This window comes from Archocentrus centrarchus, chromosome 10 (genome assembly GCF_007364275.1).
Source record: "Archocentrus centrarchus isolate MPI-CPG fArcCen1 chromosome 10, fArcCen1, whole genome shotgun sequence".
Classification (NCBI taxonomy): domain Eukaryota; kingdom Metazoa; phylum Chordata; class Actinopteri; order Cichliformes; family Cichlidae; genus Archocentrus; species Archocentrus centrarchus.
The window spans coordinates 35,225,388-35,244,150 of record NC_044355.1 but is presented as its reverse complement, the minus strand read 5'-3'; the positions used below and the strand labels follow the sequence as shown (position 1 = coordinate 35,244,150).

Genomic DNA, 18,763 nt, shown 5'->3' with positions numbered 1-18,763 from the left:
GAATATACAGAGTGGCAGGCTGTAAAAGAATGCGCTTCCATTATCACTGCGCCTCCTGGTGGATACACAAGACTTTACCACCAGTTTTCCCAAATGCTGCTTAGGGTTCTCACCCATCGCTGCATTGCCTACGTCACAAGCGGGGATTTCATTTCAGCCACAGACCAGCCAAGAATCAGCCACGGACCCTCTAAGGTCTCGTCATGGATCGGCCAACCATTTTAAGTGGCTTCACCTGTAAAATACAGATACCTGAAATTTTAATTTAATTCGGTTCAATTCAATTTTATTTATATAGCGACAAATCACAACAGTTGCCTCACGGCACATTATATATAGTAAGGTAAAGATCCTACAATAATTCCCAACAGTCAAAATGTCCCCCTATGAGTAAGAACTTGGCAACAGTGGGAAGGAAAAACTCCATTTTAAAAGGAAGAAACCTCCAGCAGAACCAGGCTCAGGGAGGGGCACTCATTTGCCACAACTGGTTGGGACTGAGGGGAGAAAGACAAGACAATAGACATGCTGTGAAGAGAGCCAGAGATAAATAATAACTAAAGATTAAATGTGAAGTGGTGTATAAATAGAGTGAAAAGAGGGTAATGAAATAAATACTTAGTGCTTCATGGGAACCTGCCAGCAGCCTAGATCTAAAGCAGCATAACCAATTGATGGTTCAGGGCCACCTGATCCAGCCCTAATTATAAGCTTTATCATAAAGGAAAGTTTTAAGCTTAATCTTAAAAATAGAGAGGGTGTCTGTCTCCTGAATCCAAACTGGGAGCTGGTTCCACAGAAGAGGGGCCTGAAAGCTGAAGGCTCTGCCTCCCATTCTACTCTTAAGTATCCTAGGAACCACAAGTAAGCCAGCAGTCTGAGAGCGAAGTGCTCTATTGGGGTGATATGGTACTATGAAGTCTTTATGATAAGATGGGGCCTGATTATTCAAGAGCTTATATGTGAGGAGAAGGATTTTTAAATTACATTCTGGATTTAACAGGAAGCCAATGAAGAGAAGCCAATATGGGAGAGTTATTGCTCTCTCTTTCTAGTCCCTGTCAGTACTCAGTACTTTTGGGTCAGCTGTAGGCTTTTCAGGGAGCTTTTAAGACAGCCTGATAGTAATGTATTAAAATATCACAGCCTAGAAGTAATAAATGCATGAATTAGCTTTTCAGCATCACTCTGAGACAGGATGTTTCTAATTTTAGAAATAAAATTCAGTTTTATCTGAATTTAGAAGCAGGAAATTAGAGGTCATCCAGGCCATTATGTCTTTAATACATTCCTGCTCTTCAACTAATTGATATGTGTCATCTGACTTCATGGATAGATAACGCTGGGTATCATCTGCATAACAGTGAAACTGTATGCAATGCTTTCTAATAATATTGCCTAAGGGAAGCATGTGTACTGTAAATTAAGCACAGAACCCTGTGGAACTCCATGATTAGTGTGTGAAGAAGACTATCCAAGTACATGAACAAATTGGAGTTTATTAAATACTTGATGATTCAAACCACTGCTGTGCAGTATCTAATGTCCATGGCATGCTAATCTCTGTACTAAAATGTTATGTCAGCATCGACAGCTGCACTGAGTTCTAGCAGGACAAGCACAGAGATGAGTCCACTGTCAGAGGCTCTAAGAAGATCATTTGTAACTTCACTAATGCTGTTTCTGTACTGTGATGAATTCTGAAACCTGACTGAAACTCTTCAAATAAACCGTTCCTCTGTAGATGATCAGTTAGCTGCTTTACAACTACTCTTTCAAGAATCTTTGAGAGAAAAGGAAGGTTGGAGATGGCCTATAATTAGCTAAGACAGCTGTGTTAAGGGATGACTTTTTGAGTAATAGTATAAATAATGCCACCTTAGAAGCCTGTGGTACATAGCCAACTATTAAAGATAGATTGATCATATTTAAGATTGAAGCATCAGTGTCATGTCCTGTGGGTCTAGGGGAAGAGGGAGCAACATACGATCAAGAAAACAAACAAGGAAAACAAACCAGTTGGTAAAATAAATACTGTTCATTTACAAGAAAAAGGCTACAAATTAGCCAGAACACAAAACAATCCCCAAACGGGAGACACCACCTGTCCTGCCAGGGGAAAAGAAACACACCAAACTCACAGTCAACTAAAGCAAATAAACCCAGTCCCTGAACAGGATAAGTGGAAGAGAATGGATGGATGGTTGGTGGTATACTGGGGGCTTCTGTTTAGGACTATGCTTCCTTCTCACAGTCACCCAGCTGGCCTGCTTTCCCAGCTGTTTGGGATCTACTTGGAGAAAGTTAATGTCAGCTATGGTACCTTGGTCAGCACCGGTTACAGGGGCCTGGCTAGCTACAGGATTTTCCGTGGTTCAGAGTCGAGTCTCCAATTCACTCAGCTTAGTACAGTGATGAAGTATTTGTACTTCAATACTTCCCATGTCTGTTAGTTGATTATTTTGTTGTTGTATGATTGCATGATTTACGTGTCAAGTGGTGCGGGAGAGAGGCGGGACAGTGTGAAGTTGTGCAGAGACCAACTCTGAAAAGAGAAAGGCGACTGGTGGACCTACAAGTATGATTGTAACACGACACAAATGCTATTAATATAAATTATATTGTCTCATCTTATATCATGTATGAAAATGTATCGATATTTCTTAAAAACTCCATATATTGGGGACTTCCGGTTATGGCGTCTAGGTGAGAACGGGCATGTATGTATGGCTCGCTGTTGAATCCTTAAATTAATCCGTAAATTAGACCAATAATCATAGTCTCATCTGATTTTCTTAACGCAAAACTTTTACTGAACGTTATGCCACCGAAAACTACTAAACTTGGCCAACAAACGGTTAAAACGACTTCACAAGAGAGTGGGGCCAATGTAGATACAGCTAATGCTAACACGACGGCGCTAGCCACCCCGGATGAAGCACAGGAGGCACCGACCAACCGTGATATTCTCAAGGCAATCAGCTTGCTGAAAGAGGATATGAATAAACAATCTACTAACATGCTGAAGGCAGTTAAGGAGATCAAAGAGGAAATGCAAACACTTTCTCAAAGAGTTGCAGAGGCAGAGGGCCGTATTTTGCAGGCAGAAGATGATGTAGACTCCCTTCTAAGCAAAGTTAAATCACTGGAGAAAACCGTGGAGGCGCTTTGCGACAGAGTTGCGGGGCAAGAGGATAGGAGCAGGTACTCCAACCTAAGACTGGTTGGGCTACCTGAAAAGTCGGAGGGACCAGATCTGTGTGGTTTTCTGGAAACGTGGCTCAGAGAGGCGCTAGGTGAAGGCTTCTCCTCAGCCCACTTCCTGGAGAGGGCTCATAGGATCGGGCCCCTCAGCTCTAAATCTACATCCCCGAGGATGGTCATAATGAAGTTCCTGAGCTTTCTCGACCGGGAAACAACCCTGAGGGCTGCCAGAAAAAGGAAGGAGGTACGTTATGAGAACCAGCGGGTCGCCTTCTTCCCTGATTTATCGGCCGAGACTCGCAAACTGCAGCGGCGCTTCGATGGAGTGAAAGCTCGACTTCGTGCTCTTAAAATACGGTATGGCATTCTGTATCCAGCCCATTTGATTATCACACACAACGAGAAGCGCTGGATCTTCAAGTCTGTGGAAGAGGCTGAAAAATATATTGACGAAATAAATACATAGGCTGGGGACAACTCCAAGATACAGTTTTGTTCTCATCTCGTTTTTCTTTTTCCTTTTTTACTTCTACATAGCGTTACCGAGATGTTTTAGGTATAAGAGGAACAGGTCTTGGAGGGTAATTGTAGGGCAAGTTGTTTTTTTTTGTTTGTTTTTTTCACTTGCTGGTATGAATCCCAAAATAAGTGCTTAATTACATTTTATCTCTGTATATGAAGCTATAAATAGGGCTGCCACTGTTTAGTTATTATATTCTTGGCATAAATCTAGCGTTAACTCTTTCATATTTTGGTCAAGCTTTGTCTTGCCAGCCAACCCATGTATAACCACAGTTATGTATGCAGTTTTTTTCCTTACCCACTTAGTGGATGAAGCGTTTCATATAACCCAAGTTCAATGTTCAGATGGGGTCATCACCACACTTTGTTTTTGGAAAGGTGTGGAAGTTTGGGATGTAAAGCTCACTTTGAATACCTTGTTTTTGTTGATTTTGTGTGTCTTGAATGTGAGAACAAGAAGGGGCCAAATTTCTGTATTTATTTACATTTCCAATTACATAATTTATGTCTGATAGTTCTGTTATGAATATATCTAGCTGGAATGTTAGAGGTCTGAACAAAATGGTCAAGCTTAAGCAAGTGCTGGGCAGAATTAAACAAATGAAGACTACAGTACGTTTCTTACAAGAAACACATTTGGTGGATAAGGATGTAAACAAAATTAGATCTAGGTGGCCTGGTCAAGTATTCTCCTCTAGTTTTACAACTCATGCTAGGGGGGGTCATAATAGTGATTCACAAGTCAATTCAATTTATATTAAAAGACAAATATTTTGACCCATCAGGGAGATTTATTATTCTCAGTGGTACAATACTTTCTACACTGGTCAACTTAGTTTGTCTGTATGCCCCTAATGGGGATGATCCCGCCTTTTACCAAGATCTTTTTTTAACTATGTCAGCTTATAATGGTCATTTTATAATTGGTGAAGATTTTAACTGTGTTTTAAATCCTGCAGTAGACCGTTCAAATAGTTCTGACATGCCCCAAAATCAAACCAGGAAAACTATTGGGAAATATATGAAAGATCTTAATTAAGTGGAGATTTGGAGACAACTTCACCCGAATAAGACAGAGTACTCATGCTTTTCAAACACCCATAAGACATACTCACAAATTGACTTCTTTCTGATCTCTTCTAGTCTGGTATCTATTGTTCAAAAATGCTGGTATGAAGCTATACTACTCTCTGATCATGCACCTATTATCTTATCAATAAAATTTCCCAACTATTGTCGGTCCTCAACCCCATTTCGACTGCAGGTTAAATGGTTTAAGTCAGCTGAATTTGAGGAATTTCTTGAAGAGAAAATAACTGAGTATTTTAACTTCAACACAGACCAAACCAGTGCATCAATAAAATGGGAAGCATTTAAGGCCTGTATAAGGGGGGAAATAATGAGCTACACTAGGCATAAATCCAAACTACATTTTAATAAATTGGAAAACCTTGGAAAACAGATCAAAGAACTACAAGACCAGTTATATGATAGCAATGATACTGGAAAATAATAAGAGACTTCTCTTACTGAAATCAGAATACAATGAGCTCACTACCAGCAAAATAGCAACTAGTCTGTTATGGTTAAAACAATCATATTACGATCAAGGTGAGAAAGCAGGAAAACTCTTAGCCTGGAGGCTTAAAAAATTACAGACAAATCGGGCCATTAATTCAATTGAACTGAATGGTGAGAATATAGTGGATCCAAAAAGTATAAATGATGTTTTTGCTACATATTATGAAAACCTATATAAATCACAGTACCCAGACAACACAAATAAACAGAAACAGTTTCTAGACCAACTTCAATTTCCAACCCTATCAGAGGAAGGTAAGAACAATTTGGATGAAAAACTGAACATTCAAGAACTTAAAATGGCTCTTAGTCATATGAATGCTGGTAAAGCATTTATAAGAGATTTCCAGATAAACTGTTGCCCCACCTTCTCGAAGCATACAACGAGTCTTATGAAAAGGGCATCTTGCCTCCATCATTACGTTTGGCATCTATCTCTCTTCTATTAAAGCCAGGTAAATCCCCAACAGAAATGGGTTCATACCGACCAATATCTTTAATGTCATGTGACACAAAAATTTTATGTAAAGCTTTGGTCCGAAGGATCGAAAGGCATATTCCTAATTTAATTTCAGATGACCGAAATGGATTCGTTATGGGCGTCAAGCCTTTCACAATACTCGCCGATTATTAAATATATTATATGAAAAGCAATTTGCTATGGACCATGCTTTTTTGTCATTAGATGCGGAAAAAGCTTTTGACAGGATCGAATGGAGTTACCTTTTTGCTGTCCTTAAGAGATTTGGCCTGGGAGAAAAATATTTAAAATGGATACAATTATTATATACTGAGCCAGTAGCTAAAGTTATAACAAATAATCAGCTATCAAGACCTATAAACCTCTGTAGATCAACACGACAGGGTTGTCCATTGTCCCCCCCTTCTTTTCTTATTTGCCATCGAGCCGCTTGCTATGGCAATACGCAAATCCCCTGAAATCACTGGGATCCAAATAGGAAATACAGAGCACCGATTGTCTCTCTTTGCAGATGATATTGTTTTGTTTTTAACTAAGCTAGGGAAGTCCGTGCAGGCTGTTGATAAAATCCTGGAAATATTTGGAGAATTCTCAGGATATAAAGTTAATCAAAAAAAAAGTTATTACTACTGAACAGAAATAACCCTCCAACGCAAACACAGTTCACATGTACCTGTGAGGGCTTTACTTACCTCGGAATTAGGATCATTCCAGATATAAATAAAATAGTTTCTACCAATTATGATCCGCTAATGCAAAAGATATTAGAATCCTTAGACAAATGGGATGAGATGCCAATTTCCATGATAGGCCGTATTAATATTATTAAAATGTCCATTCTCCCAAAGCTGCTATACTTTTTCCAGTCCATTCCTCTGCACATTCCAGCTTCCTTATTCTCTTCCATTGATAAAGCTTTCACCAAATTTATATGGAACAACAAACGCCCCAGATTACGCCTTTCTCTTCTTTATCTGCCTTATGATCGAGGAGGGTTTAGAGTGCCGAACAACAAGTTGTACTACAGGGCGGCTCAACTTTGTGCTGCTACTTGCTATTTCTCCACCAGTATCACACCATCTTGGATGCAGATTGAGAGTAACTCATTAATGTTACCGCTGTCATCTTACTTTTACTCAGCTGAACTTAAACAGCTATTAAAAAGCACAAAAAAATCCTCTGCTCAAAAACACAATATCAGTTTGGCACCATTCACTTACAGTCTTAAGCGAAGTATCCAAGATCTCCCGTCTGTCACCTATTTGGGGAAATAACAGTTTTAAACCAGGAAGAGCAGACAGGGGGTTCAAAATGTGGCTGAATAAAGGCTTGAATACAATAGGAGACCTTTATAGTGAAGGAGTTTTAATGTCCTTTGAACAATTGGTTAACAAATACAATCTGCCTAAAAATCAATTTTTTAAATACCTACAGATCAGAAGCTTTATAACTACATCACTGAAATCTACAGCTGAACCTCCACTTTCTGCCATAGAGTACTTAGCTGTTCACCATCACCGCAGTAGAGGCCTACTTTCAAAATTTTACAATATCTTACTGTTAGCCTTAAAAGACAATAGCCTCTCATATCTACAAGCATGGAAAATGGATATGCAAACAGAAATCTCTGAGGATGAATGGAACAACTCATGTCTACTGGCACAAACAAACTATTAACACAAGGTTCAGAATACTACAATACAAATGGTTATTTAGAACTTATATCACTCCTGTAAAACTTCACCGTTTCAACTCAAATAATTCTGATGTTTGTATTAAATGTAATGCAGATAAGGGTACTCTTTTTCATTGTATGTGGCAATGTACAATTCTTCAAACCTTTTGGAAGGAAATCACTATGTTTATTTCTCGTTTAACTGAACAGGTTGTGCCAATGGACTGTAAACTTTGTTTATTACACATTTTTCCTGAAGGTTTTAAAGGACAAAGAGAAGGAAGCTTGTTAGTTTTTGCCTTTTACAGGCTAAACATGTGATTGCTCTAAACTGGAAGGACTCAGAAAGACCTAAGTTAAATCAATGGATTAAACTAATGTGTAATAACCTGGCACTGGAAAAACTGACTTACATAGCCAAAGGGACACTTGAAGACTTCAAAGACATCTGGTTACCCTTTCTAAACTTTGTTAAACAAAGTGACATGCAATCTTAATTATATAATTTTGTTAACAATGTGAGCTCCTTTTTTGTTTTTGTTTTTAATTTTGTTATAATTTTGTTTTTATTTCTTGTTTTGTTTGTCATTATGATAGAAGAAAATTCCAATAAAAATATTTGTGGAAAAAAAAAAAAAAAAAAAACTCCATATATTGCCCAGCCGTAGTCCACTAAAAAAATTTGTGGATGTAGAATTTTAATGTTGATGCATCATTCTAAAACCATGTATGTGATTTTGTAACTGCAATACACTACAGGAAGATATGGGGGTAGTATTGCCTCCATTGTCTGCCAATAACAATAATACCAACCAAGAAGAAAGTAACGTGAACAACATAACGATGGTACAACAGAGAGGAGCGTTTGTGGGAGGTCTGGGAGCATTTCACAGAAAACAAAAATAAAGTTGAACGCAGACTGTGCAAAGCAGTGTTCTTTCCATGGCAGCATTAGTGTAGTGCGTGAATGTTTAAAATGCCAGCACCCTGGAGCTGTGATCTCAGCTCTGAATAGGTATAGTGCCTTGCGAAAGTATTCGGCCCCCTTGAACTTTTCAACCTTTTGCCACATTTCAGGCTTCAAACATAAAGATATAAAATTTTAATTTTTTGTGAAGAATCAACAACAAGTGGGACACAATCGTTAAGTAGAATGAAATTTATTGGATGTGTCAAACTTTTTTAACAAATAAAAAACTGAAAAGTGGGGTGTGCAATATTATTCAGCCCCCTTGCGTTAATACTTTGTAGCGCCACCTTTTGCTGCAATTACAGCTGCAAGTCGCTTGGGGTATGTCTCTATCAGTTTTGCACATCGAGAGACTGAAATTCTTGCCCATTCTTCTTGCAAAACAGCTCGAGCTCAGTGAGGTTGGATGGAGAGCGTTTGTGAACAGCAGTCTTCAGCACTTTCCACAGATTCTTGATTGGATTCAGGTCTGGACTTTGACTTGGCCATTCCAACACCTGGATACATTTATTTGTGAACCATTCCATTATAGATTTGGCTTCATGTTTTGGATCATTGTCTTGTTGGAAGATAAATCTCTGTCCCAGCCTCAGGTCTCTTGCAGACTCCAACAGGTTTTCTTCCAGAATGGTCCTGTATTTGGCCCCATCCATCTTCCCATCAATTTTGACCATCTTCCCTGTCCCTGCTGACGAAAAGCAGGCCCAAACCATGATGCTGCCACCACCACGTTTGACAGTGGGGATGGTGTGTTCAGGACGATGAGCTGTGTTGCTTTTACGCCAAACATATCGTCTTGCATTGTGGCCAAACAGTTCGATTTTGGTTTCATCTGACCAGAGCACCTTCTTCCACATGTTTGGTGTGTCTCCCAGGTGGCTTGTGGCAAACTTTAAACGAGACTTTTTATGGATATCTTAGAGAAATGGCTTTCTTCTTGCCACTCTTCCATAAAGGCCTGATTGTTGTCCTATGGACAGACTCTCCCACCTCAGCTGTAGATCTCTGCAGTTCATCCCGAGTGATCATGGGCCTCTTGGCTGCATCTCTGATTAGTCTTCTCCTTCGTTTGAGATGAAAGTTTAGAGGGACGGCCGGGTCTTGGTAGATTTGCAGTGGTCTGATACTCCTTCCATTTAAATATGATTGCTTGCACGGTGCTCCTTGAGATGTTTAAAGCTTGGGAAATCTTTTTGTATCCAAATCCGGCTTTGAACTTCTCCACAACAGTATCTCGGATCTGCCTGGTGTGTTCCTTGGTCTTCATGATGCTCTCTGTGCTTTGAACAGAACCCTGAGACTATCACAGAGCAGGTGCATTTATATGGAGACTTGATTACACACAGGTGGATTCTATTTATCATCATCAGTCATTTGGGACAACATTGGATCATTCAGAGATCCTCACTGAACTTCTGGAGTGAGTTTGCTGCACTGAAAGGAAAGGGGCCAAATAATATTGCACGCCCCACTTTTCAGCTTTTTATTTGTTAAAAAAGTTTGACACATCCAATAAATTGAAATTTATTGGACTTCATGAAAATTTATTCCACTTCATGATTGTGTCTCACTTGTTGTTGACTCTTCACAAAAAATTTAAATTTTATATCTTTATGTTTGAAGCCTGAAATGTGGCAAAAGGTTGAAAAGTTCAAGGGGACCTGTGACGGAGCGCCACCGTGGTCACTGATTACGGGCAGCGGACATGAAAGCGTCTCCACTGGCATGCACACATTTCAGGGGTTATTTACATCGGCAGTGGGAGACAGCATTATCTTCATGGTAGACAGTTAAAACCGCAAACACATCACAGCGCTGCTGAAAGCCGACAGTGAGTAGTTTTTTGGTTTTGTTACAGGTCCTCAGGATGGGGTGCGTAGTCTGTCGGGTGCCCGCTGTTAAGGGAAGTCGGAAGCGCAAGACGAGGCTCAGCGCTTCCGGTGGTTAAATGGGAGGTTTGTGCGCACATTTGGGGTCACGTGAACTGCATTATTTTGTTTGTTTGGTTATTTTTCCTTTTTCTCCCCAATGAACCTACCTGTTTTAGTTACCAGTAAATAGTTATGTCAATGTGTTTCCCTTGTTTAATTATTTTACAGCATAAATGTGAAGACATACGGTCTAGAGGGGAAAAATATCCGAATTAATGCCTAGTGGGAGGGGAAACAGGTTTAAAAGCGGGCTCAGTAATGCAAAGAGTCAGTCTGCTGATGGTTGCAGTGAAGGTAGCCTGTTGATTGTAGCACCATAGAGTTGGGGAAAAGTTCAGTTCCCAGTAACTTGTAAAATACTTTATTTTTTCTATTGTTTTCTTTGTATTTTTCCTGCCTTGGCATCACTGTGAATAGTTTTGTGCACTTTGGGAGGCTGGCTGAATAAAATTCCAGTCAGAACTTTCCGACTACGCCATCAATTTTTTGTGAGGAGTTTTTTTCTGGAAAGAACCCCATGACAGATGGTGTCAGGAGTGGGATGGCTAGTCGGAAAACAAAAACCCGCCGTCCAGTGAAGCGCACAGGACTGCGCTCTCAGCGGGGAGGACTCCCTGAGGAGAAGCCCTCCGTGAAGGACCAGTCAGCTACCACAACGGCTTCATCAGCAGAGGATGATGACGTAGAACCAGGCGTGTCAGGGTTGGCAGCACCTAGGCCGTCGTCCATGCCAGGTGAAACTGATGGAGAACTGCTGGCCATGATGAGGAATTTCCTGGCAGGTCAGCAGAAGAGGGAGGAGGTTCTTTTGGCTGAACTCCGAGGACTGAGAATGTCTGTCCGACCAACTGGGCAGGGGCAAGGAAGTCCTGCTCACCCACAACCCAGGGAGGATCGGGCCGCTGAAATGGCAACCCCGACTACAGTGATGGCAAGCAGTCCCCGACTGGTCCTGCCTACACCTGCACGCCAGTGGCCACCCCGAGATCCTGCAGAGGAGGCCCCCCTCTCGTCAATCCCAAGAACTGAGCAACCAACTGGACCAACCAGTATCAGAGGGTAGGCACTATGCCGGCCCAAAGATTCCCCCCTACCAGACAGGGGAGGACATTGAGAACTATTTGCTACGTTTTGAACGTATGGCCAAAACCTGGAGATGGTCAGAGAGTGAGTGGGCTTGTCGACTGGTTCCATTGCTTTCTGGGAAGGCGCTGGAGGCCTACACTGCCATGGATGAAGAAAAAGCTCATTGCTATAATGACTTAAAAGGGGCACTGCTAACAAAGTTTGACATTTCACCTGAGACCTACCGACAGAGATTCCGGGACCACCAGATCCCACCTGGTGAGAACCCCACGGAGACGCACTACCGCCTTAAGGGACTCTACAGGCACTGGATGTGGCCGGAGCAGCACACCAAGGAGGAGATTGGAGAGGCGATCATCTTGGAGCAGCTACTTCGAGTGCTTCCAGGAGAGTTGAGGACCTGGGTGAAGGAGCATGAACCAGCGGATGGACTAACGGCTGCTAAGTTGGCACTGCAGTACCTCAACGCGCATAGAGGAGTTCCACCGGCACGTTCCATGGGGGCAGCACCTCGAGCATTGCACCAGATGGCTCAGCCAGGCCCGACCAGGAGAGAGAGTAACCTAAACCCATCCGAAAACACCAGACCAGCCCCAAACCTGCGAGCTTCTGGTAAGGATATTGTCTGTTATTACTGCCACCAGACAGGCCATAAAGGTTCTGTGTGCCCCATACGCAAAGCTAAAGTCACCGGGGCTTGCTATGCACCTCGACTAGAGATGGAGCCCACCGGGGAACAGAGATTGGGACGGCAGCGCTATGAAACTGTAACTGTCAATGGTCAGCAAGTAGCTGCTTTGTTGGACTCTGGTAGCTTTATGTCCTTAGTCCAGCAAAGTCTGGTACCAGTGAGCAGTGTGGACTATGGTAGACCGGAGGACATCTTGTGTGTTCATGGTGATAAGCATGTGTACCCCAAAGCTGAGTTAACAGTGACTATTGATGAACAACCCTACATTTTGTCAGTTGGCGTAGTTCAGAACTTGCCAGGAGATGTCATCCTGGGAATGGACTGTTGATACCTTGTTAATGCTTGTACAGCAATGTTTCTCTTAGTTTACCATATTTTGCGGACCATAAGGTGCACTGCATTATAAGGTGCACTATCAATGAATCGGTCTATTTTCATACATAAGGCGCACCGGGTTATGAGGCGCATGATAAAACATATGTAGAACTCATTCACCTCATTCACAATAACTCAGAATATTGTTCAGTTGAAACAAATACAGAAAAATATACACATTTTAAATCATTTATCTTCCACAAATTCATCAAATTCCTCATCTTCAGTGTCTGAGTTGAACAGTTGGGCGATTTCGGCATCAAGCATGCCAGGTTCCCTCTCATCATTATCCGAGTCAGTCTTGTCGTTGTTACTGTTTTGTTTTGGTTGCGGCACACAGCAACCATTTAATTGTTAATAAAAGGGCAACTTTTGCTGGCAATCCCTCGCCATCTTCTTCAACATCTTAACAGACGCTACAATATATTCTTTATTAATGAGGGTAAAAACAAGTCATTTCTTCATATAAGCCCTTCATAAATCCTGTGCACCAGTATATTTACGAGTATAAGCAAAGAAAATATACAGCGCTTGTACTGCGTCCCTTCATACACTGTGGCATCGCCCGGACCTCTTTTTGGCACCGAGTCGGACAACACCTTGGGGTGGCTGTAGCTCAGTAGGTAGAGCAGGTCACCTACCGATCGGAAGGTCAGCGGTTCGATTCTTGGCTACTCCAGGCTACATGCCAATGTATCCTTGGGCAAGATACTTAACCCCAAGTTGCTCTCCGACCATCCTGTCGGAGTATGAATGTGTGTGAATGCTAGTTAATTAAAAGCACTTAGCTTAGTATAAACATGGAAGTGCTTGTATGAATGTGAGTGCATGGGTAAATGTAAACATGTTGTGTAAGCGCTTTGAGTGCTCTGCCTGAGTAGAAAAGCGCTAAATAAGAGCTAGTCCATTTACCATTTACCATTTACCCCCGGACCTAGATTTGGCCTTTAGCAACTTCTAGTGATTTTTGAGACAGCCAACAGCGAGTTTTGTTGCACAAAAGTTGGCAACAGTGCCGGCCGCCGATCGCCAGATTATGCACAAATATATGGGCCAGCATAGATGAAAATAGGCCAAATCCATCATCGTTTTCTGCGGTTTACTGCGTACAGTTTCCATTTTTGGATTCTTGTTGAATTTATCTCCGGCGGCTTTGGCTGCTTTCCACACCTGCTGCACTGCACTCAAAGCTTGTTCCTGTCTAATATCGTCAGTAGAGTCATTTTGTGAATCGACGATGGACTATTTTAGAGAATTCAATGAGGCCTTTGAACTGATCTGCCAGACCGGAGGCCATATTGCTGCAGACTATGCAATGGTGCAGTGGTGTGGATGCCTCGGCCATCGGTGGTCAGACGGCAGCGCTCAAATTACACAGACCGACCGACAGTTTCTAACTATTTGAAAAGCATAGGCTGGGTGTTACCCCCGTCGTACGCTTTGCTCGCTCTGGAATATGTCGATATGTGTGAAGCATCCGTTTCAGTGTACCACATAAAATTGGTTCAAGGTCTTTAAGGACAACAAAAATTCATACATGAGGCGCACCGGATTATAAGGCGTACTGCCAATTTTTAAGAAAATTTAAGGATTTTAAGTGAGCCTTATAGTCCGAAAAATACGGTACCTGTTGGAAACAAGGTCTTATGGATGATGTCTGCTAAGCGGCACCATTTCAGTTATGTTAGATAACGAGTAAAGGGCAATAGAAGCAGCTCTATTGTCTCCTACTTTTTTCTTATTACTATACACACACACACACACACACACACACACACACACACACACACACAACAAAAAAAGTAAAAAATGTATGAAAAACTCAGGTACACAAACAAACCTGTTGTTGTTGTTGTTTTTGTGTGTGTGTGTGTGTGTGTGTGTGTGTGTGTCCGTCCTTGTTATGAAACGTACACAATAATGAGGGCCAGAAACCACAAGAATGCCCCTTGGGAATCCAGAGGTAGCCAGAGAAAGACCCAAGGGACCCAGGCCATCCACAGTCCAGGAGCTCAGCAGACCTGAGGCTGCACATCCCAATCTGGTCTTTAAGTCTGACGTCATTTCCGGGTCCAAATGCTCCTAAATAAACAGCAATGGCATAACCAATGACTGTTCACTATTAAAGATGATTGTAACATACCTTATCAACTGCAGCCATTTCTGCTTCTCTTTCTCATCGGTAAACTGAAAGCTGAGTGTGTTTTTATTTTCGAGTCGGATTGGTTAAAACAACCAGGGACACAGCATTGTGGCATATTCATCACATGACATTTTGGACCTGGAAATGGAATTGGAACAACTGGATAGCATCCTACAGGGGCCAAGGTAGATCATGACCCAGGGCCAGCTGTGCACTCTCTCTCTCTCACACACGCACGCACACACACACACACGCGCACACACACACACAGACCATATACCCACACACACACAAACATACATATAGGCCATTCACGTACACGCGCCCATATACAATTCATACGAGGACATGCACAGACACACCCATCCTCACCAATCCCTCCTACAAAGTGAGGGCAAGCCCCCCCCCCCCAAAAAAAGGTTAGTTTTCTTAGCGATGCATAAGGCGGTAAGAACTGTGTGACGTTTCTGCTTCTATATCTAATTCACTTACATCACCTAAAATGTACAGTTTGGATGTATTTGGGATACCGCAGTTAAACCACGTGGATAAGTCTTAACATATCCTCTGTCAGAACCTCTAAACAGGTGTACAAGACCATATAGCATGCATATAGTTCTCAGAATGGTTGCATGTACAGTGGGCGCATGTGTTTGAGTGTGTGAGACCCATTTGGAACATCCTTTGTCCTGTACAATGTGTTCTATCTTTTGTATTGTATAATTTGTAATTTTAGTCGTTCTTTTTACTCATTCAGAAGGTGTTTAAACATGTCTGTGAAATAAAGATTCTACATTAAATAACATGTTCTAGATTCTTTATCCTTTTCTGTTGCCATGCTGGAAAATTTAGTACTTTCTTTTTCTGACATCAGTCTGGATTATTTCAAATGGGTTTTAATTTACATGGGATAAGCGAAGAGTTTGTTATTTCTAAAAAATCCCCCCAGGCTGTCAGAGAGGTGTTTATGTTGAGGCATTTAAAACCGTTATGATACTTGATACTGGAGCTAATGAAAGGCAGATCAGAGATCTTTACTTTTCCACGGAGTGCTTGTTCTAAGTCCAACCATGGGCTGTCTAAAAAGATTGATTTGGTCCATTTTGAAACATACTGAAATCTATTGATTTAGAAGTAGTGGTAAAAGTTTCGAAGTTCTCTGCGTTTTGGGTTTTGTACAGTTTTTAAGCTTATCTTGATGTTTTATTTTTCCATAAAAAGTTTGAAACTTTTGAGTCTAGGGACTTAAACCAAGCTACGTGTTTGTTAGGGATCAGTGTCCATCCATCCATTCTCTTCCGCTTATTCGGGCCGGGTCACGGGGGCAGAAGGCTAAGCAGAGAACCCCAGGCTTCCCTCTCCCCAGCCACCTCCTCCAGCTCATGCGGAGGGACCCCAAGGCGTTTCCAGGCAAGCCGAAAGATATAATCTCCCCAACGTGTCCTGTGTCTACCACGGGGCCTCCTCCCGGTGGGACATGCCCGGAACACCTCACCCAAGAGGCGGCCAGGAGGCATCCTAATCAGATGCCTGAGCCACCTCAACTGGCTCCTTTCAATGTGGAGGAGCAGCAGCTCTACTCTGAGCCCCTCCCGGATGGCCGCACTCCTCACCTTATCTCTAAGGGAGAGTTCAGCCACCCTTCGAAGGAAACTCATTTCTGCCGCTTGTACTCGCGATCTTATTCTTTCGGTCACTACCCAAAGCTCGTGACCATAGGTGAGGGTAGGAACGTAGATCGACTGGTAAATCGAGAGCTTTGCTTTTACACTAAGCTCCCTCTTCACCACGACAGACCGGTGCAGCGTCCGCATCACTGCAGAAGCAGCCCCGATCCATCTGTCGATCTCCCGCTCCCTTCTCCCGTCACTCATGAACAAGACCGCGAGATACTTGAACTCCTCCACTTGGGGCAAGAACTCGTCCCTGAGCCAGAGAGGGCACTCCACCCTTTTCTGGCTGAGGACCATGGCCTCAGACTTAGAGGTGCTGATTCTCATGCCAGCCGGTTTACACTCAGCTGCGAACCATTCGAGCTGGAGCTGGAGGCCACCCCCTGATGAAGCCCACAGGACCGCATCATCTGCAAAGAGCAGAGATGAGACTCTGAGGCCACCAAGGAAGAAGTCTTCTGCCACCTGGCTACGCCTAGAAATTCTGTCCATAAAAATTATGAACAGAATCGGTAACAAAGGGCAGCCCTGATGGAGTCCAACACCCACAGGAAACGAATCCGACTTATTACCGTGTATACAGACCAAGCTCAATTGGCCAGGCACCCAATTTTCTGTTCACATTGGGATCAGTGCGAGGAGACACAAATCCCTTGAGTCAAGACGTAAAACTCTGCTCACTGTGGCGCCCCCTTGTGAATAAGGGAGCAGCCGAAAGAGGCTTTAAATTTGTGTATCTCTGTTGTGTAATTATGTTTTCAGCATGTAAAATTAATATAACTTAAAAAAAAAAAAAAGGTTAGGTTCAGTTTGATTAAAATGCTTAATACTCGAGATAATGAAAGACAAAACAGATATTTTGCAGGGTTTTTTTTTTTTGGCCATAGCTGCTTTATTCAACAGTGTAGAGAGACAGGAAGGTGGAAGGAGAGATGGGGGAAAACACGCAGCAAGGAGCGACAGATTGAGACTCGAACCTGCGCTGCCTGCACTTCACCCCCAGATTTTGCATTTTTTAAACTTCTTTGTGTTGGCTTGTTTTTCAATAAAAAATTTGAGATGTTTGAGTCTAGTGATGTAAACCAAACAACAGAGGGTTTACCGGTGCGCCTTATGTATGAATTCTTGTTGCGCTTACTGACCTTGAACCAATTTTATGTGGTACACTGCGCTCAAAAATCTGTCAAAATGTTTTAGTGCGACTTTGGTAAGGGGCGCTTGACAAATATAGACATTTTCCAGAGCGTACAAAGCGTACAACGGGGGGGAGGGGGGTAACACCCAGCGTACGCTTTTCAAATAGTTAGAAAATGTCGGTCGGTCTGTATAATTTGGGCGCTGCCGTCTGACCGCCGATGCATCCACACCACTGCACCATTGCGTGGTCTGCAGAGATATGGCCTCCAGTCTGGCGGATTAGTTCAAAGGCCTCATTGAATTCTCTAAAATAGTCCATCATTGATTCACAAAATGACTCTACTGACGATATTAGACAGGAACAAGCTGTGAGTGCGGCGCAGCAGGTGTGGAAAGCAGCCGAAGCTGAAGGAGATAAATTCAGCAAGAAGTGGAAGCATTGTTCCAAAAGTAGAAACTGTACACAGTAAACCGCAGAAATTTAACATGTTCTTGGCCTATTTTTTTTTTTAATCTACGCTGGCCCGTATTTGTGCGTAATCTGGCAATCGGTGGCCGGCACTGTTGCCAACTTTTGTGCAACAAAACTCGCTGTCGGCTGTCTCAATAGTAGCTAAAGGACGAATCGAGGTCCGGGTGTGTGTGTGTGTGTGCTGTCCCTCCGGTGCCAAAGAGAGGTCTGGGCGACGCCACAGCGTATGAGCAGTACAAGTACTGTATGTACACAAAACACAGTGACAGCGGAGTTTTCAGGTTTCTGGTGTTGTGTCAAAAAGGGATTTCATTTTTTTTTTAAATGTTTTTTCTTTGCTTATATCAGTAAATATACTGGTGCACAGGATTTATTAAGGGTTTATATATAAAATGAAGAAATTACTTGTTCTTACCCTCATTAATAAAGAATATATTGTAGCGTCTGTTAAGACGTTGAAGAAGATGGCAAGAGATTGCCAGCAAACACTTCCCTTTTATTAACAATTAAATGGTTGCTGTGTGCCGCAACCAAAACAAAACAGTAACAACGACGAGACAGACTCGGATAATGACGAGAGGGAACCCGGCATGTTTGATGCCGAAATCGCCCAACTGTTCAACTCAGACAGTGAAGATGAGGAATTTGATATGGTAGGTAAAGTTTTCCAAAGTATGAGATCATCCTATACCATTTTTAGCAGGAGGTGGAGCTGTTCTAAAAATTACAATTCAGAGGCAGAGCTGTTGATTTACTCCAGCTGATGGAGTAGTCTGATATAGATATAAACTTATCTATAACAGTGATAATGTTCAGAAGACA

General features: G+C 42.3%; 1 protein-coding gene across 3 annotated transcripts in view; it reads right to left on the bottom strand.

The window, feature by feature from the left end:
- Positions 1-18,763, bottom strand: part of LOC115787377 (storkhead-box protein 2-like) — a 129,536-nt gene that overhangs the window by 95,428 nt on the left and 15,345 nt on the right. Inside the window, exon 2 of one of the 3 annotated variants that reach the window (XM_030740063.1) lies at positions 7,009-7,046. The exons of the other annotated variants lie outside the window; for them this stretch is intronic. The gene's annotated coding sequence lies outside the window, so the exon portion shown is untranslated. The remainder of the gene's footprint in view (positions 1-7,008; positions 7,047-18,763) is intronic. 3 annotated transcript variants of the gene reach the window in all.